Source organism: Pristiophorus japonicus, chromosome 5, assembly GCF_044704955.1.
Source record: "Pristiophorus japonicus isolate sPriJap1 chromosome 5, sPriJap1.hap1, whole genome shotgun sequence".
Taxonomy (NCBI): Eukaryota; Metazoa; Chordata; class Chondrichthyes; family Pristiophoridae; genus Pristiophorus; species Pristiophorus japonicus.
In genome coordinates, this window is record NC_091981.1 from 263625666 (window position 1) to 263651551 (window position 25886).

General features: G+C 46.9%; 12 non-coding genes across 12 annotated transcripts; all 12 read left to right on the forward strand.

Annotated features, from left to right (window-relative positions):
- The first annotated feature begins 1039 nt into the window (after positions 1 to 1039).
- trnak-uuu (transfer RNA lysine (anticodon UUU)) lies at positions 1040 to 1112 on the forward strand. Its single transcript has one exon. It is a non-coding gene; the product is annotated as a tRNA-Lys (tRNA).
- Positions 1113 to 3160: 2048 nt separating this feature from the next.
- Positions 3161 to 3233, forward strand: trnak-uuu (transfer RNA lysine (anticodon UUU)). The gene has a single exon. It is a non-coding gene; the product is annotated as a tRNA-Lys (tRNA).
- A 2047-nt stretch (positions 3234 to 5280) lies between these two features.
- Positions 5281 to 5356, forward strand: trnak-uuu (transfer RNA lysine (anticodon UUU)). Its single transcript has one exon. It is a non-coding gene; the product is annotated as a tRNA-Lys (tRNA).
- A 2045-nt stretch (positions 5357 to 7401) lies between these two features.
- On the forward strand, positions 7402 to 7474 carry trnak-uuu (transfer RNA lysine (anticodon UUU)). The gene has a single exon. It is a non-coding gene; the product is annotated as a tRNA-Lys (tRNA).
- A 2048-nt stretch (positions 7475 to 9522) lies between these two features.
- trnak-uuu (transfer RNA lysine (anticodon UUU)) lies at positions 9523 to 9595 on the forward strand. The gene has a single exon. It is a non-coding gene; the product is annotated as a tRNA-Lys (tRNA).
- A 2048-nt stretch (positions 9596 to 11643) lies between these two features.
- trnak-uuu (transfer RNA lysine (anticodon UUU)) lies at positions 11644 to 11716 on the forward strand. Its single transcript has one exon. It is a non-coding gene; the product is annotated as a tRNA-Lys (tRNA).
- A 2048-nt stretch (positions 11717 to 13764) lies between these two features.
- On the forward strand, positions 13765 to 13837 carry trnak-uuu (transfer RNA lysine (anticodon UUU)). The gene has a single exon. It is a non-coding gene; the product is annotated as a tRNA-Lys (tRNA).
- A 2048-nt stretch (positions 13838 to 15885) lies between these two features.
- Positions 15886 to 15958, forward strand: trnak-uuu (transfer RNA lysine (anticodon UUU)). The gene has a single exon. It is a non-coding gene; the product is annotated as a tRNA-Lys (tRNA).
- A 2047-nt stretch (positions 15959 to 18005) lies between these two features.
- Positions 18006 to 18077, forward strand: trnak-uuu (transfer RNA lysine (anticodon UUU)). The gene has a single exon. It is a non-coding gene; the product is annotated as a tRNA-Lys (tRNA).
- A 2034-nt stretch (positions 18078 to 20111) lies between these two features.
- trnak-uuu (transfer RNA lysine (anticodon UUU)) lies at positions 20112 to 20184 on the forward strand. Its single transcript has one exon. It is a non-coding gene; the product is annotated as a tRNA-Lys (tRNA).
- Positions 20185 to 22231: 2047 nt separating this feature from the next.
- On the forward strand, positions 22232 to 22304 carry trnak-uuu (transfer RNA lysine (anticodon UUU)). The gene has a single exon. It is a non-coding gene; the product is annotated as a tRNA-Lys (tRNA).
- A 2046-nt stretch (positions 22305 to 24350) lies between these two features.
- On the forward strand, positions 24351 to 24423 carry trnak-uuu (transfer RNA lysine (anticodon UUU)). The gene has a single exon. It is a non-coding gene; the product is annotated as a tRNA-Lys (tRNA).
- The last annotated feature ends 1463 nt before the right edge of the window (positions 24424 to 25886 follow it).

The following is a 25886-nucleotide window of genomic DNA, read 5'->3' on the forward strand; positions in this document are numbered from 1 at the left end:
GGAGGTCCTGTGCCAACACCTCTGGGTACATGTCCCATCAGAGTTGGCAACCTTAGTCCTGGATCACAAGTAGTGGTCACAACTGGGAACTCACCTGCTGAAACAGGCCTCTTAAAGGGAACAGCTTCATCATCCCTCTCATGCATTTTGCTTCAAACATAAATAGGTTTTACAAGGTAGGCTCCAGTGGTTGCTTTTTTTTGTTTTTTCGGCCGGCGTCGTTACTGTTGATTTTGACAATGTGTCTCACAAAGGGGTAAGGATTGGTGTTCCTTCGAGGCTGCCAGTCACACTACATTATTAAAATGAGGAAGAGGAATTAGTAAGCGAGCAACAAATGCAGGTACAATAACACTGAGCATTTTTACTGCACCAGTATTACCCCAGGGACAACTCTCCCCTGGGTAAGAGGAGTCCGCTTCACAAGGTAGGTTGCCATTTTGAGCATCCATTTGAAATTCTCATTCTGAATTTTGAGAGCTGGCCCACAAGTAATAGTCACACGTGGAGTACTGTCTAATGATTCTCACCCACCCACAGACTTAAACATCCACACATCTCATGCACACACGCACACCATCATCATCATCATCATCATTGGCAGTGTCTTGAAATCGAGGAAGAATTGCTTCCACTTTAAAAGTGAGTTCTCAGGTGAATGTACAGTCCAATACGGGAATGACAGTCTCTGTCACAGGTGGGACAGACAGTCGTTGAAGGAAAGGGTGGGTGGGGAGTCTGGTTTGCCGCACGCTCCTTCCTCTGTCTGCGCTTGTTTTCTGGATGCTCTCGGTGACGAGACTCGGGGTGCTCAGCGCCCTCCTGGAGGCTCTTCCTCCACTTCGGGCGATCTTTGACCAGAATAGTTAGTATCAGTAATGGTGACCATATAATTAATGTATTGTCATAAAAGTCAATTTTGTCAGCGTGACTTCCGAGTGTAACATAGCCAAGTTCCTCGTTAGTTCAGTGATCAATATTCCTGCCTATCATACAGAAGACTGGGATTTAATTCTGCGATGGGCAATGTTTGAGCAGAGCCCGGATAGCTCAGTCGGTAGAGCATCAGACTTTTAATCTGAGGGCCCAGGGTTCAAGTCCCTGTTCGGGCGTTGCTTTTAAATCGTGAATCTCAACTCCACTTTCATGCAGTACCATAAAACACTCGGGGTCGAAATTCGGTACCACCGTTTGTGAGGAGGTGATTTTACCGCCGAGCGTTAGGTGCAGGATGACATCACCACACTGGTGGCGTTAACCGGCGCAGCGTTAGCTATTGGCACCTCTGCCAAAGAACCAACTGAATTTCTGCGCAGGTGTGGACGCCGCTTACCATCGAAGGTCGGCATTTGCCGTACGTTAGCCGCCTCCCGCTCGCAGTAACAGGTGGTGGTAGAAACTGAATTTCGACCCCGAGCATTTCATAATTATCATAGGAATAGAAGTCAACCATTTACCGCCCTCGAGCCTGTTCCACCATTTATTCAGATCACGGCTGATCTGTGACCCAACTCTGTTTATAGAAACATAGAAACATAGAAAGTAGGTGCAGGCGTAGGCCTTTCAGCCCTTCGAGCCTGCACCACCATTCAATATGATCATGGCTGATCATGTAACTTCAGTACCCCATTCCTGCTTTTTCTCCATATCTCTTGATCCCTTTTGCCGTAAGGGCCACATCTAACTCCCTTTTGAATATATCTAACAAATTGGCCTCAACAACTTTCTGTGGTAGAGAATTCCACAGGTTCACAATTCTCTGAGTAAAGAAGTTTCTCCACATCTCGGTCCTAAATGGCTAACCCCTTATCCTTAACATGAGAAAAAACATTTTTAAGCAGCGAGTGGTTAGGATCTGGAATTCACTGAGGAAGGGATGTTGGAGGCAGATTCAACTGTGACCTTCAAAATTGAATTAGATAAGTACCTGAAGGAAAACAAATTGCAGGGCTACGGGGAAAGGGCGGGGGAGTGGGTCTAGCTGAAGTGTTCTTGCAGAGAGCCGGCACGGGCTCGACAGGCCGTATGGTCTCCTGCTGTGCTGTAACCATTCTATGATTCTATATAAATATAGGAGATGGGGGAAAACTGCTGTTTGACTGGGCGGGGTGCTTGGAGGCTGGAGGTCCTGTGCCAACACCTCTGGGTACATGTCCCATCAGAGTTGGCAACCTTAGTCCTGGATCACAAGTAGTGGTCACAACTGGGAACTCACCTGCTGAAACAGGCCTCTTAAAGGGAACAGCTTCATCATCCCTCTCATACATTTTGCTTCAAACATAAATAGGTTTTACAAGGTAGGCTCCAGTGGTTGCTTTTTTTTGTTTTTTCGGCCGGCGTCGTTACTGTTGATTTTGACAATGTGTCTCACAAAGGGGTAAGGATTGGTGTTCCTTCGAGGCTGCCAGTCACACTACATTATTAAAATGAGGAAGAGGAATTAGTAAGCGAGCAACAAATGCAGGTACAATAACACTGAGCATTTTTACTGCACCAGTATTACCCCAGGGACAACTCTCCCCTGGGTAAGAGGAGTCCGCCTCACAAGGTAGGTTGCCATTTTGAGCATCCATTTGAAATTCTCATTCTGAATTTTGAGAGCTGGCCCACAAGTAATAGTCACACGTGGAGTACTGTCTAATGATTCTCACCCACCCACAGACTTAAACATCCACACATCTCATGCACACACGCACACCATCATCATCATCATCATCACTGGCAGTGTCTTGAAATCGAGGAAGAATTGCTTCCACTTTAAAAGTGAGTTCTCAGGTGAATGTACAGTCCAATACGGGAATTACAGTCTCTGTCACAGGTGGGACAGACAGTCGTTGAAGGAAAGGGTGGGTGGGGAGTCTGGTTTGCCGCACGCTCCTTCCTCTGTCTGCGCTTGTTTTCTGGATGCTCTCGGTGACGAGACTCGGGGTGCTCAGCGCCCTCCTGGAGGCTCTTCCTCCACTTCGGGCGATCTTTGACCAGAATAGTTAGTATCAGTAATGGTGACCATATAATTAATGTATTGTCATAAAAGTCAATTTTGTCAGCGTGACTTCCGAGTGTAACATAGCCAAGTTCCTCGTTAGTTCAGTGATCAATATTCCTGCCTATCATACAGAAGACTGGGATTTAATTCTGCGATGGGCAATGTTTGAGCAGAGCCCGGATAGCTCAGTCGGTAGAGCATCAGACTTTTAATCTGAGGGCCCAGGGTTCAAGTCCCTGTTCGGGCGTTGCTTTTAAATCGTGAATCTCAACTCCACTTTCATGCAGTACCATAAAACACTCGGGGTCGAAATTCGGTACCACCGTTTGTGAGGAGGTGATTTTACCGCCGAGCGTTAGGTGCAGGATGACATCACCACACTGGTGGCGTTAACCGGCGCAGCGTTAGCTATTGGCACCTCTGCCAAAGAACCAACTGAATTTCTGCGCAGGTGTGGACGCCGCTTACCATCGAAGGTCGGCATTTGCCGTACGTTAGCCGCCTCCCGCTCGCAGTAACAGGTGGTGGTAGAAACTGAATTTCGACCCCGAGCATTTCATAATTATCATAGGAATAGAAGTCAACCATTTACCGCCCTCGAGCCTGTTCCACCATTTATTCAGATCACGGCTGATCTGTGACCCAACTCTGTTTATAGAAACATAGAAACATAGAAAGTAGGTGCAGGCGTAGGCCTTTCAGCCCTTCGAGCCTGCACCACCATTCAATATGATCATGGCTGATCATGTAACTTCAGTACCCCATTCCTGCTTTTTCTCCATATCTCTTGATCCCTTTTGCCGTAAGGGCCACATCTAACTCCCTTTTGAATATATCTAACAAATTGGCCTCAACAACTTTCTGTGGTAGAGAATTCCACAGGTTCACAATTCTCTGAGTAAAGAAGTTTCTCCACATCTCGGTCCTAAATGGCTAACCCCTTATCCTTAACATGAGAAAAAACATTTTTAAGCAGCGAGTGGTTAGGATCTGGAATTCACTGAGGAAGGGATGTTGGAGGCAGATTCAACTGTGACCTTCAAAATTGAATTAGATAAGTACCTGAAGGAAAACAAATTGCAGGGCTACGGGGAAAGGGCGGGGGAGTGGGTCTAGCTGAAGTGTTCTTGCAGAGAGCCGGCACGGGCGCGACAGGCCGTATGGTCTCCTGCTGTGCTGTAACCATTCTATGATTCTATATAAATATAGGAGATGGGGGAAAACTGCTGTTTGACTGGGCGGGGTGCTTGGAGGCTGGAGGTCCTGTGCCAACACCTCTGGGTACATGTCCCATCAGAGTTGGCAACCTTAGTCCTGGATCACAAGTAGTGGTCACAACTGGGAACTCACCTGCTGAAACAGGCCTCTTAAAGGGAACAGCTTCATCATCCCTCTCATGCATTTTGCTTCAAACATAAATAGGTTTTACAAGGTAGGCTCCAGTGGTTGCTTTTTTTTGTTTTTTCGGCCGGCGTCGTTACTGTTGATTTTGACAATGTGTCTCACAAAGGGGTAAGGATTGGTGTTCCTTCGAGGCTGCCAGTCACACTACATTATTAAAATGAGGAAGAGGAATTAGTAAGCGAGCAACAAATGCAGGTACAATAACACTGAGCATTTTTACTGCACCAGTATTACCCCAGGGACAACTCTCCCCTGGGTAAGAGGAGTCCGCTTCATAAGGTAGGTTGCCATTTTGAGCATCCATTTGAAATTCTCATTCTGAATTTTGAGAGCTGGCCCACAAGTAATAGTCACACGTGGAGTACTGTCTAATGATTCTCACCCACCCACAGACTTAAACATCCACACATCTCATGCACACACGCACACCATCATCATCATCATCATCATTGGCAGTGTCTTGAAATCGAGGAAGAATTGCTTCCACTTTAAAAGTGAGTTCTCAGGTGAATGTACAGTCCAATACGGGAATGACAGTCTCTGTCACAGGTGGGACAGACAGTCGTTGAAGGAAAGGGTGGGTGGGGAGTCTGGTTTGCCGCACGCTCCTTCCTCTGTCTGCGCTTGTTTTCTGGATGCTCTCGGTGATGAGACTCGGGGTGCTCAGCGCCCTCCTGGAGGCTCTTCCTCCACTTCGGGCGATCTTTGACCAGAATAGTTAGTATCAGTAATGGTGACCATATAATTAATGTATTGTCATAAAAGTCAATTTTGTCAGCGTGACTTCCGAGTGTAACATAGCCAAGTTCCTCGTTAGTACAGTGATCAATATTCCTGCCAATCATACAGAAGACTGGGATTTAATTCTGCGATGGGCAAAGTTTGAGCAAAGCACGATAGCTCAGTCGGTAGAGCATCAGACTTTTAATCTGAGGGCCCAGGGTTCAAGTCCCTGTTCGGGCGTTGCTTTTAAATCGTGAATCTCAACTCCACTTTCATGCAGTATCATAAAACACTCGGGGTCGAAATTCAGGACCGCCGTTTGTGAGGAGGTGATTTTACCGCCGAGCGTTAGGTGCAGGATGACATCACCACACTGGTGGCGTTAACCGGCGCAGCGTTAGCTATTGGCACCTCTGCCAAAGAACCAACTGAATTTCTGCGCAGGTGTGGACGCCGCTTACCATCGAAGGTCGGCATTTGCCGTACGTTAGCCGCCTCCCGCTCGCAGTAACAGGTGGTGGTAGAAACTGAATTTCGACCCCGAGCATTTCATAATTATCATAGGAATAGAAGTCAACCATTTACCGCCCTCGAGCCTGTTCCACCATTTATTCAGATCATGGCTGATCTGTGACCCAACTCTGTTTATAGAAACATAGAAACATAGAAAGTAGGTGCAGGCGTAGGCCTTTCAGCCCTTCGAGCCTGCACCACCATTCAATATGATCATGGCTGATCATGTAACTTCAGTACCCCATTCCTGCTTTTTCTCCATATCTCTTGATCCCTTTTGCCGTAAGGGCCACATCTAACTCCCTTTTGAATATATCTAACAAATTGGCCTCAACAACTTTCTGTGGTAGAGAATTCCACAGGTTCACAATTCTCTGAGTAAAGAAGTTTCTCCACATCTCGGTCCTAAATGGCTAACCCCTTATCCTTCACATGAGAAAAAACATTTTTAAGCAGCGAGTGGTTAGGATCTGGAATTCACTGAGGAAGGGATGTTGGAGGCAGATTCAACTGTGACCTTCAAAATTGAATTAGATAAGTACCTGACGGAAAACAATTTGCAGGGCTACGGGGAAAGGGCGGGGGAGTGGGTCTAGCTGAAGTGTTCTTGCAGAGAGCCGGCACGGGCTCGACAGGCCGTATGGTCTCCTGCTGTGCTGTAACCATTCTATGATTCTATATAAATATAGGAGATGGGGGAAAACTGCTGTTTGACTGGGCGGGGTGCTTGGAGGCTGGAGGTCCTGTGCCAACACCTCTGGGTACATGTCCCATCAGAGTTGGCAACCTTAGTCCTGGATCACAAGTAGTGGTCACAACTGGGAACTCACCTGCTGAAACAGGCCTCTTAAAGGGAACAGCTTCATCATCCCTCTCATGCATTTTGCTTCAAACATTAATAGGTTTTACAAGGTAGGCTCCAGTGGTTGCTATTTTTTGTTTTTTCGGCCGGCGTCGTTACTGTTGATTTTGACAATGTGTCTCACAAAGGGGTAAGGATTGGTGTTCCTTCGAGGCTGCCAGTCACACTACATTATTAAAATGAGGAAGAGGAATTAGTAAGCGAGCAACAAATGCAGGTACAATAACACTGAGCATTTTTACTGCATCAGTATTACCCCAGGGACAACTCTCCCCTGGGTAAGAGGAGTCCGCCTCACAAGGTAGGTTGCCATTTTGAGCATCCATTTGAAATTCTCATTCTGAATTTTGAGAGCTGGCCCACAAGTAATAGTCACACGTGGAGTACTGTCTAATGATTCTCACCCACCCACAGACTTAAACATCCACACATCTCATGCACACACGCACACCATCATCATCATCATCATCACTGGCAGTGTCTTGAAATCGAGGAAGAATTGCTTCCACTTTAAAAGTGAGTTCTCAGGTGAATGTACAGTCCAATACGGGAATTACAGTCTCTGTCACAGGTGGGACAGACAGTCGTTGAAGGAAAGGGTGGGTGGGGAGTCTGGTTTGCCGCACGCTCCTTCCTCTGTCTGCGCTTGTTTTCTGGATGCTCTCGGTGATGAGACTCGGGGTGCTCAGCGCCCTCCTGGAGGCTCTTCCTCCACTTCGGGCGATCTTTGACCAGAATAGTTAGTATCAGTAATGGTGACCATATAATTAATGTATTGTCATAAAAGTCAATTTTGTCAGCGTGACTTCCGAGTGTAACATAGCCAAGTTCCTCGTTAGTACAGTGATCAATATTCCTGCCAATCATACAGAAGACTGGGATTTAATTCTGCGATGGGCAAAGTTTGAGCAGAGCCCGGATAGCTCAGTCGGTAGAGCATCAGACTTTTAATCTGAGGGCCCAGGGTTCAAGTCCCTGTTCGGGCGTTGCTTTTAAATCGTGAATCTCAACTCCACTTTCATGCAGTATCATAAAACACTCGGGGTCGAAATTCGGTACCACCGTTTGTGAGGAGGTGATTTTACCGCCGAGCGTTAGGTGCAGGATGACATCACCACACTGGTGGCGTTAACCGGCGCAGCGTTAGCTATTGGCACCTCTGCCAAAGAACCAACTGAATTTCTGCGCAGGTGTGGACGCCGCTTACCATCGAAGGTCGGCATTTGCCGTACGTTAGCCGCCTCCCGCTCGCAGTAACAGGTGGTGGTAGAAACTGAATTTCGACCCCGAGCATTTCATAATTATCATAGGAATAGAAGTCAACCATTTACCGCCCTCGAGCCTGTTCCACCATTTATTCAGATCACGGCTGATCTGTGACCCAACTCTGTTTATAGAAACATAGAAACATAGAAAGTAGGTGCAGGCGTAGGCCTTTCAGCCCTTCGAGCCTGCACCACCATTCAATATGATCATGGCTGATCATGTAACTTCAGTACCCCATTCCTGCTTTTTCTCCATATCTCTTGATCCCTTTTGCCGTAAGGGCCACATCTAACTCCCTTTTGAATATATCTAACAAATTGGCCTCAACAACTTTCTGTGGTAGAGAATTCCACAGGTTCACAATTCTCTGAGTAAAGAAGTTTCTCCACATCTCGGTCCTAAATGGCTAACCCCTTATCCTTAACATGAGAAAAAACATTTTTAAGCAGCGAGTGGTTAGGATCTGGAATTCACTGAGGAAGGGATGTTGGAGGCAGATTCAACTGTGACCTTCAAAATTGAATTAGATAAGTACCTGAAGGAAAACAAATTGCAGGGCTACGGGGAAAGGGCGGGGGAGTGGGTCTAGCTGAAGTGTTCTTGCAGAGAGCCGGCATGGGCTCGACAGGCCGTATGGTCTCCTGCTGTGCTGTAACCATTCTATGATTCTATATAAATATAGGAGATGGGGGAAAACTGCTGTTTGACTGGGCGGGGTGCTTGGAGGCTGGAGGTCCTGTGCCAACACCTCTGGGTACATGTCCCATCAGAGTTGGCAACCTTAGTCCTGGATCACAAGTAGTGGTCACAACTGGGAACTCACCTGCTGAAACAGGCCTCTTAAAGGGAACAGCTTCATCATCCCTCTCATGCATTTTGCTTCAAACATAAATAGGTTTTACAAGGTAGGCTCCAGTGGTTGCTTTTTTTTGTTTTTTCGGCCGGCGTCGTTACTGTTGATTTTGACAATGTGTCTCACAAAGGGGTAAGGATTGGTGTTCCTTCGAGGCTGCCAGTCACACTACATTATTAAAATGAGGAAGAGGAATTAGTAAGCGAGCAACAAATGCAGGTACAATAACACTGAGCATTTTTACTGCACCAGTATTACCCCAGGGACAACTCTCCCCTGGGTAAGAGGAGTCCGCTTCATAAGGTAGGTTGCCATTTTGAGCATCCATTTGAAATTCTCATTCTGAATTTTGAGAGCTGGCCCACAAGTAATAGTCACACGTGGAGTACTGTCTAATGATTCTCACCCACCCACAGACTTAAACATCCACACATCTCATGCACACACGCACACCATCATCATCATCATCATCATTGGCAGTGTCTTGAAATCGAGGAAGAATTGCTTCCACTTTAAAAGTGAGTTCTCAGGTGAATGTACAGTCCAATACGGGAATTACAGTCTCTGTCACAGGTGGGACAGACAGTCGTTGAAGGAAAGGGTGGGTGGGGAGTCTGGTTTGCCGCACGCTCCTTCCTCTGTCTGCGCTTGTTTTCTGGATGCTCTCGGTGATGAGACTCGGGGTGCTCAGCGCCCTCCTGGAGGCTCTTCCTCCACTTCGGGCGATCTTTGACCAGAATAGTTAGTATCAGTAATGGTGACCATATAATTAATGTATTGTCATAAAAGTCAATTTTGTCAGCGTGACTTCCGAGTGTAACATAGCCAAGTTCCTCGTTAGTACAGTGATCAATATTCCTGCCAATCATACAGAAGACTGGGATTTAATTCTGCGATGGGCAAAGTTTGAGCAGAGCCCGGATAGCTCAGTCGGTAGAGCATCAGACTTTTAATCTGAGGGCCCAGGGTTCAAGTCCCTGTTCGGGCGTTGCTTTTAAATCGTGAATCTCAACTCCACTTTCATGCAGTATCATAAAACACTCGGGGTCGAAATTCAGGACCGCCGTTTGTGAGGAGGTGATTTTACCGCCGAGCGTTAGGTGCAGGATGACATCACCACACTGGTGGCGTTAACCGGCGCAGCGTTAGCTATTGGCACCTCTGCCAAAGAACCAACTGAATTTCTGCGCAGGTGTGGACGCCGCTTACCATCGAAGGTCGGCATTTGCCGTACGTTAGCCGCCTCCCGCTCGCAGTAACAGGTGGTGGTAGAAACTGAATTTCAACCCCGAGCATTTCATAATTATCATAGGAATAGAAGTCAACCATTTACCGCCCTCGAGCCTGTTCCACCATTTATTCAGATCATGGCTGATCTGTGACCCAACTCTGTTTATAGAAACATAGAAACATAGAAAGTAGGTGCAGGCGTAGGCCTTTCAGCCCTTCGAGCCTGCACCACCATTCAATATGATCATGGCTGATCATGTAACTTCAGTACCCCATTCCTGCTTTTTCTCCATATCTCTTGATCCCTTTTGCCGTAAGGGCCACATCTAACTCCCTTTTGAATATATCTAACAAATTGGCCTCAACAACTTTCTGTGGTAGAGAATTCCACAGGTTCACAATTCTCTGAGTAAAGAAGTTTCTCCACATCTCGGTCCTAAATGGCTAACCCCTTATCCTTCACATGAGAAAAAACATTTTTAAGCAGCGAGTGGTTAGGATCTGGAATTCACTGAGGAAGGGATGTTGGAGGCAGATTCAACTGTGACCTTCAAAATTGAATTAGATAAGTACCTGAAGGAAAACAAATTGCAGGGCTACGGGGAAAGGGCGGGGGAGTGGGTCTAGCTGAAGTGTTCTTGCAGAGAGCCGGCACGGGCTCGACAGGCCGTATGGTCTCCTGCTGTGCTGTAACCATTCTATGATTCTATATAAATATAGGAGATGGGGGAAAACTGCTGTTTGACTGGGCGGGGTGCTTGGAGGCTGGAGGTCCTGTGCCAACACCTCTGGGTACATGTCCCATCAGAGTTGGCAACCTTAGTCCTGGATCACAAGTAGTGGTCACAACTGGGAACTCACCTGCTGAAACAGGCCTCTTAAAGGGAACAGCTTCATCATCCCTCTCATGCATTTTGCTTCAAACATTAATAGGTTTTACAAGGTAGGCTCCAGTGGTTGCTTTTTTTTGTTTTTTCGGCCGGCGTCGTTACTGTTGATTTTGACAATGTGTCTCACAAAGGGGTAAGGATTGGTGTTCCTTCGAGGCTGCCAGTCACACTACATTATTAAAATGAGGAAGAGGAATTAGTAAGCGAGCAACAAATGCAGGTACAATAACACTGAGCATTTTTACTGCACCAGTATTACCCCAGGGACAACTCTCCCCTGGGTAAGAGGAGTCCGCTTCACAAGGTAGGTTGCCATTTTGAGCATCCATTTGAAATTCTCATTCTGAATTTTGAGAGCTGGCCCACAAGTAATAGTCACACGTGGAGTACTGTCTAATGATTCTCACCCACCCACAGACTTAAACATCCACACATCTCATGCACACACGCACACCATCATCATCATCATCATCATTGGCAGTGTCTTGAAATCGAGGAAAAATTGCTTCCACTTTAAAAGTGAGTTCTCAGGTGAATGTACAGTCCAATACGGGAATTACAGTCTCTGTCACAGGTGGGACAGACAGTCGTTGAAGGAAAGGGTGGGTGGGGAGTCTGGTTTGCCGCACGCTCCTTCCTCTGTCTGCGCTTGTTTTCTGGATGCTCTCGGTGACGAGACTCGGGGTGCTCAGCGCCCTCCTGGAGGCTCTTCCTCCACTTCGGGCGATCTTTGACCAGAATAGTTAGTATCAGTAATGGTGACCATATAATTAATGTATTGTCATAAAAGTCAATTTTGTCAGCGTGACTTCCGAGTGTAACATAGCCAAGTTCCTCGTTAGTTCAGTGATCAATATTCCTGCCTATCATACAGAAGACTGGGATTTAATTCTGCGATGGGCAATGTTTGAGCAGAGCCCGGATAGCTCAGTCGGTAGAGCATCAGACTTTTAATCTGAGGGCCCAGGGTTCAAGTCCCTTTTCGGGCGTTGCTTTTAAATCGTGAATCTCAACTCCACTTTCATGCAGTACCATAAAACACTCGGGGTCGAAATTCGGTACCACCGTTTGTGAGGAGGTGATTTTACCGCCGAGCGTTAGGTGCAGGATGACATCACCACACTGGTGGCGTTAACCGGCGCAGCGTTAACTCTTGGCACCTCTGCCAAAGAACCAACTGAATTTCTGCGCAGGTGTGGACGCTGCTTACCATCGAAGGTCGGCATTTGCCGTACGTTCGCCGCCTCCCGCTCGCAGTAACAGGTGGCGGTAGAAACTGAATTTCGACCCCGAGCATTTCATAATTATCATAGGAATAGAAGTCAACCATTTACCGCCCTCGAGCCTGTTCCACCATTTATTCAGATCATGGCTGATCTGTGACCCAACTCTGTTTATAGAAACATAGAAACATAGAAAGTAGGTGCAGGTGTAGGCCTTTCAGCCCTTCGAGCCTGCACCACCATTCAATATGATCATGGCTGATCATGTAACTTCAGTACCCCATTCCTGCTTTTTCTCCATATCTCTTGATCCCTTTTGCCGTAAGGGCCACATCTAACTCCCTTTTGAATATATCTAACAAATTGGCCTCAACAACTTTCTGTGGTAGAGAATTCCACAGGTTCACAATTCTCTGAGTAAAGAAGTTTCTCCACATCTCGGTCCTAAATGGCTAACCCCTTATCCTTCACATGAGGAAAAACATTTTTAAGCAGCGAGTGGTTAGGATCTGGAATTCACTGAGGAAGGGATGTTGGAGGCAGATTCAACTGTGACCTTCAAAATTGAATTAGATAAGTACCTGAAGGAAAACAAATTGCAGGGCTACGGGGAAAGGGCGGGGGAGTGGGTCTAGCTGAAGTGTTCTTGCAGAGAGCCGGCACGGGCTCGACAGGCCGTATGGTCTCCTGCTGTGCTGTAACCATTCTATGATTCTATATAAATATAGGAGATGGGGGAAAACTGCTGTTTGACTGGGCGGGGTGCTTGGAGGCTGGAGGTCCTGTGCCAACACCTCTGGGTACATGTCCCATCAGAGATGGCAACCTTAGTCCTGGATCACAAGTAGTGGTCACAACTGGGAACTCACCTGCTGAAACAGGCCTCTTAAAGGGAACAGCTTCATCATCCCTCTCATGCATTTTGCTTCAAACATAAATAGGTTTTACAAGGTAGGCTCCAGTGGTTGCTTTTTTTTGTTTTTTCGGCCGGCGTCGTTACTGTTGATTTTGACAATGTGTCTCACAAAGGGGTAAGGATTGGTGTTCCTTCGAGGCTGCCAGTCACACTACATTATTAAAATGAGGAAGAGGAATTAGTAAGCGAGCAACAAATGCAGGTACAATAACACTGAGCATTTTTACTGCATCAGTATTACCCCAGGGACAACTCTCCCCTGGGTAAGAGGAGTCCGCCTCACAAGGTAGGTTGCCATTTTGAGCATCCATTTGAAATTCTCATTCTGAATTTTGAGAGCTGGCCCACAAGTAATAGTCACACGTGGAGTACTGTCTAATGATTCTCACCCACCCACAGACTTAAACATCCACACATCTCATGCACACACGCACACCATCATCATCATCATCATCACTGGCAGTGTCTTGAAATCGAGGAAGAATTGCTTCCACTTTAAAAGTGAGTTCTCAGGTGAATGTACAGTCCAATACGGGAATTACAGTCTCTGTCACAGGTGGGACAGACAGTCGTTGAAGGAAAGGGTGGGTGGGGAGTCTGGTTTGCCGCACGCTCCTTCCTCTGTCTGCGCTTGTTTTCTGGATGCTCTCGGTGACGAGACTCGGGGTGCTCAGCGCCCTCCTGGAGGCTCTTCCTCCACTTCGGGCGATCTTTGACCAGAATAGTTAGTATCAGTAATGGTGACCATATAATTAATGTATTGTCATAAAAGTCAATTTTGTCAGCGTGACTTCCGAGTGTAACATAGCCAAGTTCCTCGTTAGTACAGTGATCAATATTCCTGCCTATCATACAGAAGACTGGGATTTAATTCTGCGATGGGCAAAGTTTGAGCAGAGCCTGGATAGCTCAGTCGGTAGAGCATCAGACTTTTAATCTGAGGGCCCAGGGTTCAAGTCCCTGTTCGGGGGTTGCTTTTAAATCGTGATTCTCAACTCCACTTTCATGCAGTACCATAAAACACTCGGGGTCGAAATTCGGTACCACCGTTTGTGAGGAGGTGATTTTACCGCCGAGCGTTAGGTGCAGGATGACATCACCACACTGGTGGCGTTAACCGGCGCAGCGTTAGCTATTGGCACCTCTGCCAAAGAACCAACTGAATTTCTGCGCAGGTGTGGGCGCCGCTTACCATCGAAGGTCGGCATTTGCCGTACGTTAGCCGCCTCCCGCTCGCAGTAACAGGTGGTGGTAGAAACTGAATTTCGACCCCGAGCATTTCATAATTATCATAGGAATAGAAGTCAACCATTTACCGCCCTCGAGCCTGTTCCACCATTTATTCAGATCATGGCTGATCTGTGACCCAACTCTGTTTATAGAAACATAGAAACATAGAAAGTAGGTGCAGGTGTAGGCCTTTCAGCCCTTCGAGCCTGCACCACCATTCAATATGATCATGGCTGATCATGTAACTTCAGTACCCCATTCCTGCTTTTTCTCCATATCTCTTGATCCCTTTCGCCGTAAGGGCCACATCTAACTCCCTTTTGAATATATCTAACAAATTGGCCTCAACAACTTTCTGTGGTAGAGAATTCCACAGGTTCACAATTCTCTGAGTAAAGAAGTTTCTCCACATCTCGGTCCTAAATGGCTAACCCCTTATCCTTCACATGAGGAAAAACATTTTTAAGCAGCGAGTGGTTAGGATCTGGAATTCACTGAGGAAGGGATGTTGGAGGCAGATTCAACTGTGACCTTCAAAATTGAATTAGATAAGTACCTGAAGGAAAACAAATTGCAGGGCTACGGGGAAAGGGTGGGGGAGTGTGACTAGCTGAAGTGTTCTTGCAGAGAGCCGGCACGGGCTCGACGGGCCGTATGGTCTCCTGCTGTGCTGTAACCATTCTATGATTCTATATAAATATAGGAGATGGGGGAAAACTGCTGTTTGACTGGGCGGGGTGCTTGGAGGCTGGAGGTCCTGTGCCAACACCTCTGGGTACATGTCCCATCAGAGTTGGCAACCTTAGTCCTGGATCACAAGTAGTGGTCACAACTGAGAACTCACCTGCTGAAACAGGCCTCTTAAAGGGAACAGCTTCATCATCCCTCTCATGCATTTTGCTTCAAACATTAATAAGTTTTACAAGGTAGGCTCCAGTGGTTGCTTTTTTTTGTTTTTTCGGCCGGCGTCGTTACTGTTGATTTTGACAATGTGTCTCACAAAGGGGTAAGGATTGGTGTTCCTTCGAGGCTGCCAGTCACACTACATTATTAAAATGAGGAAGAGGAATTAGTAAGCGAGCAACAAATGCAGGTACAATAACACTGAGCATTTTTACTGCACCAGTATTACCCCAGGGACAACTCTCCCCTGGGTAAGAGGGGTCCGCTTCACAAGGTCGGTTGCCATTTTGAGCATCCATTTGAAATTCTCATTCTGAATTTTGAGAGCTGGCCCACAAGTAATAGTCACACGTGGAGTACTGTCTAATGATTCTCACCCACCCACAGACTTAAACATCCACACATCTCATGCACACACGCACACCATCATCATCATCATCATCATTGGCAGTGTCTTGAAATCGAGGAAGAATTGCTTCCACTTTAAAAGTGAATTCTCAGGTGAATGTACAGTCCAATACGGGAATGACAGTCTCTGTCACAGGTGGGACAGACAGTCGTTGAAGGAAAGGGTGGGTGGGGAGTCTGGCTTGCCGCACGCTCCTTCTGCTGTCTGCGCTTGTTTTCTGGATGCTCTCGGTGACGAGACTCGGGGTGCTCAGCGCCCTCCTGGAGGCTCTTCCTCCACTTCGGGCGATCTTTGACCAGAATAGTTAGTATCAGTAATGGTGACCATATAATTAATGTATTGTCATAAAAGTCAATTTTGTCAGCGTGACTTCCGAGTGTAACATTGCCAAGTTCCTCGTAAGTACAGTGATCAATATTCCTGCCTATCATACAGGAGACTGGGATTTAATTCTGCGATGGGCAAAGTTTGAGCAGAGCCCGGATAGCTCAGTCGGTAGAGCATCAGACTTTTAATCTGAGGGCCCAGGGTTCAAGTCCCTGTTCGGGCATTGCTTTTAAATCGTGAATCTCAACTCCACTTTCATGCAGTACCATAAAACACTCGGGGTCGAAATTCGGTACCACCGTTTGTGAGGAGGTGATTTTACCGCCGAGCGTTCGGTGCAGGATGACATCACCACACTGGTGGCGTTAACCGGCGCAGCGTTAGCTATTGGCACCTCTGCCAAAGAACCAACTGAATTTCTGCGCAGGTGTGGACGCCGCTTACCATCGAAGGTCGGCATTTGCCGTATGTTAGCCGCCTCCCGCGCGCAGTAACAGGTGGTGGTAGAAACTGAATTTCGACCCCGAGCATTTCATAATTATCATAGGAATAGAAGTCAACCATTTACCGCCCTCGAGCCTGTTCCACCATTTATTCAGATCATGGCTGATCTGTGACCCAACTCTGTTTATAGAAACATAGAAACATAGAAAGTAGGTGCTGGTGTAGGCCTTTCAGCCCTTCGAGCCTGCACCACCATTCAATATGATCATGGCTGATCATGTAACTTCAGTACCCCATTCCTGCTTTTTCTCCATATCTCTTGATCCCTTTTGCCGTAAGGGCCACATCTAACTCCCTTTGAATATATCTAACAAATTGGCCTCAACAACTTTCTGTGGTAGAGAATTCCACAGGTTCACAATTCTCTGAGTAAAGAAGTTTCTCCACATCTCGGTCCTAAATGGCTAACCCCTTATCCTTCACATGAGGAAAAACATTTTTAAGCAGCGAGTGGTTAGGATCTGGAATTCACTGAGGAAGGGATGTTGGAGGCAGATTCAACTGTGACCTTCAAAATTGAATTAGATAAGTACCTGAAGGAAAACAAATTGCAGGGCTACGGGGAAAGGGCGGGGGAGTGGGTCTAGCTGAAGTGTTCTTGCAGAGAGCCGGCACGGGCTCGACAGGCCGTATGGTCTCCTGCTGTGCTGTAACCATTCTATGATTCTATATAAATATAGGAGATGGGGGAAAACTGCTGTTTGACTGGGCGGGGTGCTTGGAGGCTGGAGGTCCTGTGCCAACACCTCTGGGTACATGTCCCATCAGAGTTGGCAACCTTAGTCCTGGATCACAAGTAGTGGTCACAACTGGGAACTCACCTGCTGAAACAGGCCTCTTAAAGGGAACAGCTTCATCATCCCTCTCATGCATTTTGCTTCAAACATTAATAGGTTTTACAAGGTAGGCTCCAGTGGTTGCTTTTTTTTGTTTTTACGGCCGGCGTCGTTACTGTTGATTTTGACAATGTGCCTCACAAAGGGGTAAGGATTGGTGTTCCTTCGAGGCTACCAGTCACACTACATTATTAAAATGAGGAAGAGGAATTAGTAAGCGAGCAACAAATGCAGGTACAATAACACTGAGCATTTTTACTGCACCAGTATTACCCCAGGGACAACTCTCCCCTGGGTAAGAGGAGTCCGCTTCACAAGGTAGGTTGCCATTTTGAGCATCCATTTGAAATTCTCATTCTGAATTTTGAGAGCTGGCCCACAAGTAATAGTCACACGTGGAGTACTGTCTAATGATTCTCACCCACCCACAGACTTAAACATCCACACATCTCATGCACACACGCACACCATCATCATCATCATCATCATTGGCAGTCCCTTGAAATCGAGGAAGAATTGCTTCCACTTTAAAAGTGAGTTCTCAGGTGAATGTACAGTCCAATACGGGAATGACAGTCTCTGTCACAGGTGGGACAGACAGTCGTTGAAGGAAAGGGTGGGTGGGGAGTCTGGTTTGCCGCACGCTCCTTCCTCTGTCTGCGCTTGTTTTCTGGATGCTCTAGGTGACGAGACTCGGGGTGCTCAGCGCCCTCCTGGAGGCTCTTCCTCCACTTCGGGCGATCTTTGACCAGAATAGTTAGTATCAGTAATGGTGACCATATAATTAATGTATTGTCATAAAAGTCAATTTTGTCAGCGTGACTTCCGAGTGTAACATAGCCAAGTTCCTCGTTAGTACAGTGATCAATATTCCTGCCTATCATACAGGAGACTGGGATTTAATTCTGCGATGGGCAAAGTTTGAGCAGAGCCCGGATAGCTCAGTCGGTAGAGCATCAGACTTTTAATCTGAGGGCCAGGGTTCAAATCCCTGTTCGGGCGTTGCTTTTAAATCGTGAATCTCAACTCCACTTTCATGCAGTACCATAAAACACTCGGGGTCGAAATTCAGGACCGCCGTTTGTGAGGAGGTGATTTTACCGCCGAGCGTTCGGTGCAGGATGACATCACCACACTGGTGGCGTTAACCGGCGCAGCGTTAGCTATTGGCACCTCTGCCAAAGAACCAACTGAATTTCTGCGCAGGTGTGGACGCCGCTTACCATCGAAGGTCGGCATTTGCCGTACGTTAGCCGCCTCCCGCGCGCAGTAACAGGTGGTGGTAGAAACTGAATTTCGACCCCGAGCATTTCATAATTATCATAGGAATAGAAGTCAACCATTTACCGCCCTCGAGCCTGTTCCACCATTTATTCAGATCACGGCTGATCTGTGACCCAACTCTGTTTCTAGAAACATAGAAACATAGAAACATAGAAAGTAGGTGCAGGCGTAGGCCTTTCAGCCCTTCGAGCCTGCACCACCATTCAATATGATCATGGCTGATCATGTAACTTCAGTACCCCATTCCTGCTTTTTCTCCATATCTCTTGATCCCTTTTGCCGTAAGGGCCACATCTAACTCCCTTTTGAATATATCTAACAAATTGGCCTCAACAACTTTCTGTGGTAGAGAATTCCACAGGTTCACAATTCTCTGAGTAAAGAAGTTTCTCCACATCTCGGTCCTAAATGGCTAACCCCTTATCCTTCACATGAGGAAAAACATTTTTAAGCAGCGAGTGGTTAGGATCTGGAATTCACTGAGGAAGGGATGTTGGAGGCAGATTCAACTGTGACCTTCAAAATTGAATTAGGTAAGTACCTGAAGGAAAACAAATTGCAGGGCTACGGGGAAAGGGTGGGGGAGTGTGACTAGCTGAAGTGTTCTTGCAGAGAGCCGGCACGGGCTCGACGGGCCGTATGGTCTCCTGCTGTGCTGTAACCATTCTATGATTCTATATAAATATAGGAGATGGGGGAAAACTGCTGTTTGACTGGGCGGGGTGCTTGGAGGCTGGAGGTCCTGTGCCATCAGAGTTGGCAACCTTAGTCCTGGATCACAAGTAGTGGTCACAACTGGGAACTCACCTGCTGAAACAGGCCTCTTAAAGGGAACAGCTTCATCATCCCTCTCATGCATTTTGCTTCAAACATTAATAGGTTTTACAAGGTAGGCTCCAGTGGTTGCTTTTTTTTGTTTTTTCGGCCGGCGTCGTTACTGTTGATTTTGACAATGTGTCTCACAAAGGGGTAAGGATTGGTGTTCCTTCGAGGCTGCCGGTCACACTACATTATTAAAATGAGGAAGAGGAATTAGTAAGCGAGCAACAAATGCAGGTACAATAACACTGAGCATTTTTACTGCACCAGTATTACCCCAGGGACAACTCTCCCCTGGGTAAGAGGAGTCCGCTTCACAAGGTAGGTTGCCATTTTGAGCATCCATTTGAAATTCTCATTCTGAATTTTGAGAGCTGGCCCACAAATAATAGTCACACGTGGAGTACTGTCTAATGATTCTTACCCACCCACAGACTTAAACATCCACACATCTCATGCACACACGCACACCATCATCATCATCATCATCATTGGCAGTCCCTTGAAATCGAGGAAGAATTGCTTCCACTTTAAAAGTGAGTTCTCAGGTGAATGTACAGTCCAATACGGGAATGACAGTCTCTGTCACAGGTGGGACAGACAGTCGTTGAAGGAAAGGGTGGGTGGGGAGTCTGGTTTGCCGCACGCTCCTTCCTCTGTCTGCGCTTGTTTTCTGGATGCTCTAGGTGACGAGACTCGGGGTGCTCAGCGCCCTCCTGGAGGCTCTTCCTCCACTTCGGGCGATCTTTGACCAGAATAGTTAGTATCAGTAATGGTGACCATATAATTAATGTATTGTCATAAAAGTCAATTTTGTCAGCGTGACTTCCGAGTGTAACATAGCCAAGTTCCTCGTTAGTACAGTGATCAATATTCCTGCCTATCATACAGGAGACTGGGATTTAATTCTGCGATGGGCAAAGTTTGAGCAGAGCCCGGATAGCTCAGTCGGTAGAGCATCAGACTTTTAATCTGAGGGCCCAGGGTTCAAGTCCCTGTTCGGGCGTTGCTTTTAAATCGTGAATCTCAACTCCACTTTCATGCAGTACCATAAAACACTCGGGGTCGAAATTCGGTACCACCGTTTGTGAGGAGGTGATTTTACCGCCGAGCGTTCGGTGCAGGATGACATCACCACACTGGTGGCGTTAACCGGCGCAGCGTTAGCTATTGGCACCTCTGCCAAAGAACCAACTGAATTTCTGCGCAGGTGTGGACGCCGCTTACCATCGAAGGTCGGCATTTGCCGTACGTTAGCCGCCTCCCGCTCGCAGTAACAGGTGGTGGTAGAAACTGAATTTCGACCCCGAGCATTTCATAATTATCATAGGAATAGAAGTCAACCATTTACCGCCCTCGAGCCTGTTCCACCATTTATTCAGATCATGGCTGATCTGTGACCCAACTCTGTTTATAGAAACATAGAAACATAGAAAGTAGGTGCAGGTGTAGACCTTTCAGCCTTTCGAGCCTGCACCACCATTCAATATGATCATGGCTGATCATGTAACTTCAGTACCCCATTCCTGCTTTTTCTCCATATCTCTTGATCCCTTTTGCCGTAAGGGCCACATCTAACTCCCTTTTGAATATATCTAACAAATTGGCCTCAACAACTTTCTGTGGTAGAGAATTCCACAGGTTCACAATTCTCTGAGTAAAGAAGTTTCTCCACATCTCGGTCCTAAATGGCTAACCCCTTATCCTTCACATGAGGAAAAACATTTTTAAGCAGCGAGTGGTTAGGATCTGGAATTCACTGAGGAAGGGATGTTGGAGGCAGATTCAACTGTGACCTTCAAAATTGAATTAGGTAAGTACCTGAAGGAAAACAAATTGCAGGGCTACGGGGAAAGGGTGGGGGAGTGTGACTAGCTGAAGTGTTCTTGCAGAGAGCCGGCACAGGCTCGACGGGCCGTATGGTCTCCTGCTGTGCTGTAACCATTCTATGATTCTATATAAATATAGGAGATGGGGGAAAACTGCTGTTTGACTGGGCGGGGTGCTTGGAGACTGGAGGTCCTGTGCCAACACCTCTGGGTACATGTCCCATCAGAGTTGGCAACCTTAGTCCTGGATCACAAGTAGTGGTCACAACTGGGAACTCACCTGCTGAAACAGGCCTCTTAAAGGGAACAGCTTCATCATCCCTTTCATGCATTTTGCTTCAAACATTAATAAGTTTTACAAGGTAGGCTCCAGTGGTTGCTTTTTTTTGTTTTTTCGGCCGGCGTCGTTACTGTTGATTTTGACAATGTGCCTCACAAAGGGGTAAGGATTGGTGTTCCTTCGAGGCTGCCAGTCACACTACATTATTAAAATGAGGAAGAGGAATTAGTAAGCGAGCAACAAATGCAGGTACAATAACACTGAGCATTTTTACTGCACCAGTATTACCCCAGGGACAACTCTCCCCTGGGTCAGAGGAGTCCGCTTCACAAGGTAGGTTGCCATTTTGAGCATCCATTTGAAATTCTCATTCTGAATTTTGAGAGCTGGCCCACAAGTAATAGTCACACGTGGAGTACTGTCTAATGATTCTCACCCACCCACAGACTTAAACATCCACACATCTCATGCACACACGCACACCATCATCATCATCATCATCATTGGCAGTCCCTTGAAATCGAGGAAGAATTGCTTCCACTTTAAAAGTGAGTTCTCAGGTGAATGTACAGTCCAATACGGGAATGACAGTCTCTGTCACAGGTGGGACAGACAGTCGTTGAAGGAAAGGGTGGGTGGGGAGTCTGGTTTGCCGCACGCTCCTTCCTCTGTCTGCGCTTGTTTTCTGGATGCTCTAGGTGACGAGACTCGGGGTGCTCAGCGCCCTCCTGGAGGCTCTTCCTCCACTTTGGGCGATCTTTGACCAGAATAGTTAGTATCAGTAATGGTGACCATATAATTAATGTATTGTCATAAAAGTCAATTTTGTCAGCGTGACTTCCGAGTGTAACATAGCCAAGTTCCTCGTTAGTACAGTGATCAATTTCCTGCCTATCATACAGGAGACTGGGATTTAATTCTGCGATGGGCAAAATTAGAGCAGAGCCCGGATAGCTCAGTCGGTAGAGCATCAGACTTTTAATCTGAGGGCCCAGGGTTCAAGTCCCTGTTCGGGCGTTGCTTTTAAATCGTGAATCTCAACTCCACTTTCATGCAGTATCATAAAACACTCGGGGTCGAAATTCGGTACCACCGTTTGTGAGGAGGTGATTTTACCGCCGAGCGTTAGGTGCAGGATGACATCACCACACTGGTGGCGTTAACCGGCGCAGCGTTATCTATTGGCACCTCTGCCAAAGAACCAACTGAATTTCTGCGCAGGTGTGGACGCCGCTTACCATCGAAGGTCGGCATTTGCCGTACGTTAGCTACCTCCCGCGCGCAGTAACAGGTGGTGGTAGAAACTGAATTTCGACCCCGAGCATTTCATAATTATCATAGGAATAGAAGTCAACCATTTACCGCCCTCGAGCCTGTTCCACATTTATTCAGATCATGGCTGATCTGTGACCCAACTCTGTTTATAGAAACATAGAAACATAGAAAGTCGGTGCAGGCGTAGGCCTTTCATCCCTTCGAGCCTGCACCACCATTCAATATGATCATGGCTGATCATGTAACTTCAGTACCCCATTCCTGCTTTTTCTCCATATCTCTTGATCCCTTTTGCCGTAAGGGCCACATCTAACTCCCTTTTGAATATATCTAACAAATTGGCCTCAACAACTTTCTGTGGTAGAGAATTCCACAGGTTCACAATTCTCTGAGTAAAGAAGTTTCTCCACATCTCGGTCCTAAATGGCTAACCCCTTATCCTTCACATGAGGAAAAACATTTTTAAGCAGCGAGTGGTTAGGATCTGGAATTCACTGAGGAAGGGATGTTGGAGGCAGATTCAACTGTGACCTTCAAAATTGAATTAGGTAAGTACCTGAAGGAAAACAAATTGCAGGGCTACGGGGAAAGGGCGGGGGAGTGGGTCTAGCTGAAGTGTTCTTGCAGAGAGCCGGCACGGGCTCGACAGGCCCTATGGTCTCCTGCTGTGCTGTAACCATTCTATGATTCTATATAAATATAGGAGATGGGGGAAAACTGCTGTTTGACTGGGCGGGGTGCTTGGAGGCTGGAGGTCCTGTGCCAACACCTCTGGGTACATGTCCCATCAGAGTTGGCAACTTAGTCCTGGATCACAAGTAGTGGTCACAACTGGGAACTCACCTGCTGAAACAGGCCTCTTAAAGGGAACAGCTTCATCATCCCTCTCATGCATTTTGCTTCAAACATAAATAGGTTTTACAAGGTAGGCTCCAGTGGTTGCTTTTTTTTGTTTTTTCGGCCGGCGTCGTTACTGTTGATTTTGACAATGTGTCTCACAAAGGGGTAAGGATTGGTGTTCCTTCGAGGCTGCCAGTCACACTACATTATTAAAATGAGGAAGAGGAATTAGTAAGCGAGCAACAAATGCAGGTACAATAACACTGAGCATTTTTACTGCACCAGTATTACCCCAGGGACAACTCTCCCCTGGGTAAGAGGAGTCCGCTTCACAAGGTAGGTTGCCATTTTGAGCATCCATTTGAAATTCTCATTCTGAATTTTGAGAGCTGGCCCACAAGTAATAGTCACACGTGGAGTACTGTCTAATGATTCTCACCCACCCACAGACTTAAACATCCACACATCTCATGCACACACGCACACCATCATCATCATCATCATCATTGGCAGTGTCTTGAAATCGAGGAAGAATTGCTTCCACTTTAAAAGTGAGTTCTCAGGTGAATGTACAGTCCAATACGGGAATTACAGTCTCTGTCACAGGTGGGACAGACAGTCGTTGAAGGAAAGGGTGGGTGGGGAGTCTGGTTTGCCGCACGCTCCTTCCTCTGTCTGCGCTTGTTTTCTGGATGCTCTCGGTGACGAGACTCGGGGTGCTCAGCGCCCTCCTGGAGGCTCTTCCTCCACTTCGGGCGATCTTTGACCAGAATAGTTAGTATCAGTAATGGTGACCATATAATTAATGTATTGTCATAAAAGTCAATTTTGTCAGCGTGACTTCCGAGTGTAACATAGCCAAGTTCCTCGTTAGTTCAGTGATCAATATTCCTGCCTATCATACAGAAGACTGGGATTTAATTCTGCGATGGGCAAAGTTTGAGCAGAGCCCGGATAGCTCAGTCGGTAGAGCATCAGACTTTTAATCTGAGGGCCCAGGGTTCAAGTCCCTGTTCGGGCGTTGCTTTTAAATCGTGAATCTCAACTCCACTTTCATGCAGTGCCATAAAACACTCGGGGTCGAAATTCGGTACCACCGTTTGTGAGGAGGTGATTTTACCGCCGAGCGTTAGGTGCAGGATGACATCACCACACTGGTGGCGTTAACCGGCGCAGCGTTAGCTATTGGCACCTCTGCCAAAGAACCAACTGAATTTCTGCGCAGGTGTGGACGCCGCTTACCATCGAAGGTCGGCATTTGCCGTACGTTAGCCGCCTCCCGCTCGCAGTAACAGGTGGTGGTAGAAACTGAATTTCGACCCCGAGCATTTCATAATTATCATAGGAATAGAAGTCAACCATTTACCGCCCTCGAGCCTGTTCCACCATTTATTCAGATCATGGCTGATCTGTGACCCAACTCTGTTTATAGAAACATAGAAACATAGAAAGTAGGTGCAGGCGTAGGCCTTTCAGCCCTTCGAGCCTGCACCACCATTCAATATGATCATGGCTGATCATGTAACTTCAGTACCCCATTCCTGCTTTTTCTCCATATCTCTTGATCCCTTTTGCCGTAAGGGCCACATCTAACTCCCTTTTGAATATATCTAACAAATTGGCCTCAACAACTTTCTGTGGTAGAGAATTCCACAGGTTCACAATTCTCGGTCCTAAATGGCTAACCCCTTATCCTTCACATGAGGAAAAACATTTTTAAGCAGCGAGTGGTTAGGATCTGGAATTCACTGAGGAAGGGATGTTGGAGGCAGATTCAACTGTGACCTTCAAAATTGAATTAGATAAGTACCTGAAGGAAAACAAATTGCAGGGCTACGGGGAAAGGGCGGGGGAGTGGGTCTAGCTGAAGTGTTCTTGCAGAGAGCCGGCACGGGCTCGACAGGCCGTATGGTCTCCTGCTGTGCTGTAACCATTCTATGATTCTATATAAATATAGGAGATGGGGGAAAACTGCTGTTTGACTGGGCGGGGTGCTTGGAGGCTGGAGGTCCTGTGCCAACACCTCTGGGTACATGTCCCATCAGAGTTGGCAACCTTAGTCCTGGATCACAAGTAGTGGTCACAACTGGGAACTCACCTGCTGAAACAGGCCTCTTAAAGGGAACAGCTTCATCATCCCTCTCATGCATTTTGCTTCAAACATAAATAGGTTTTACAAGGTAGGCTCCAGTGGTTGCTTTTTTTTGTTTTTTCGGCCGGCGTCGTTACTGTTGATTTTGACAATGTGTCTCACAAAGGGGTAAGGATTGGTGTTCTTTCGAGGCTGCCAGTCACACTACATTATTAAAATGAGGAAGAGGAATTAGTAAGCGAGCAACAAATGCAGGTACAATAACACTGAGCATTTTTACTGCACCAGTATTACCCCAGGGACAACTCTCCCCTGGGTCAGAGGAGTCCGCTTCACAAGGTAGGTTGCCATTTTGAGCATCCATTTGAAATTCTCATTCTGAATTTTGAGAG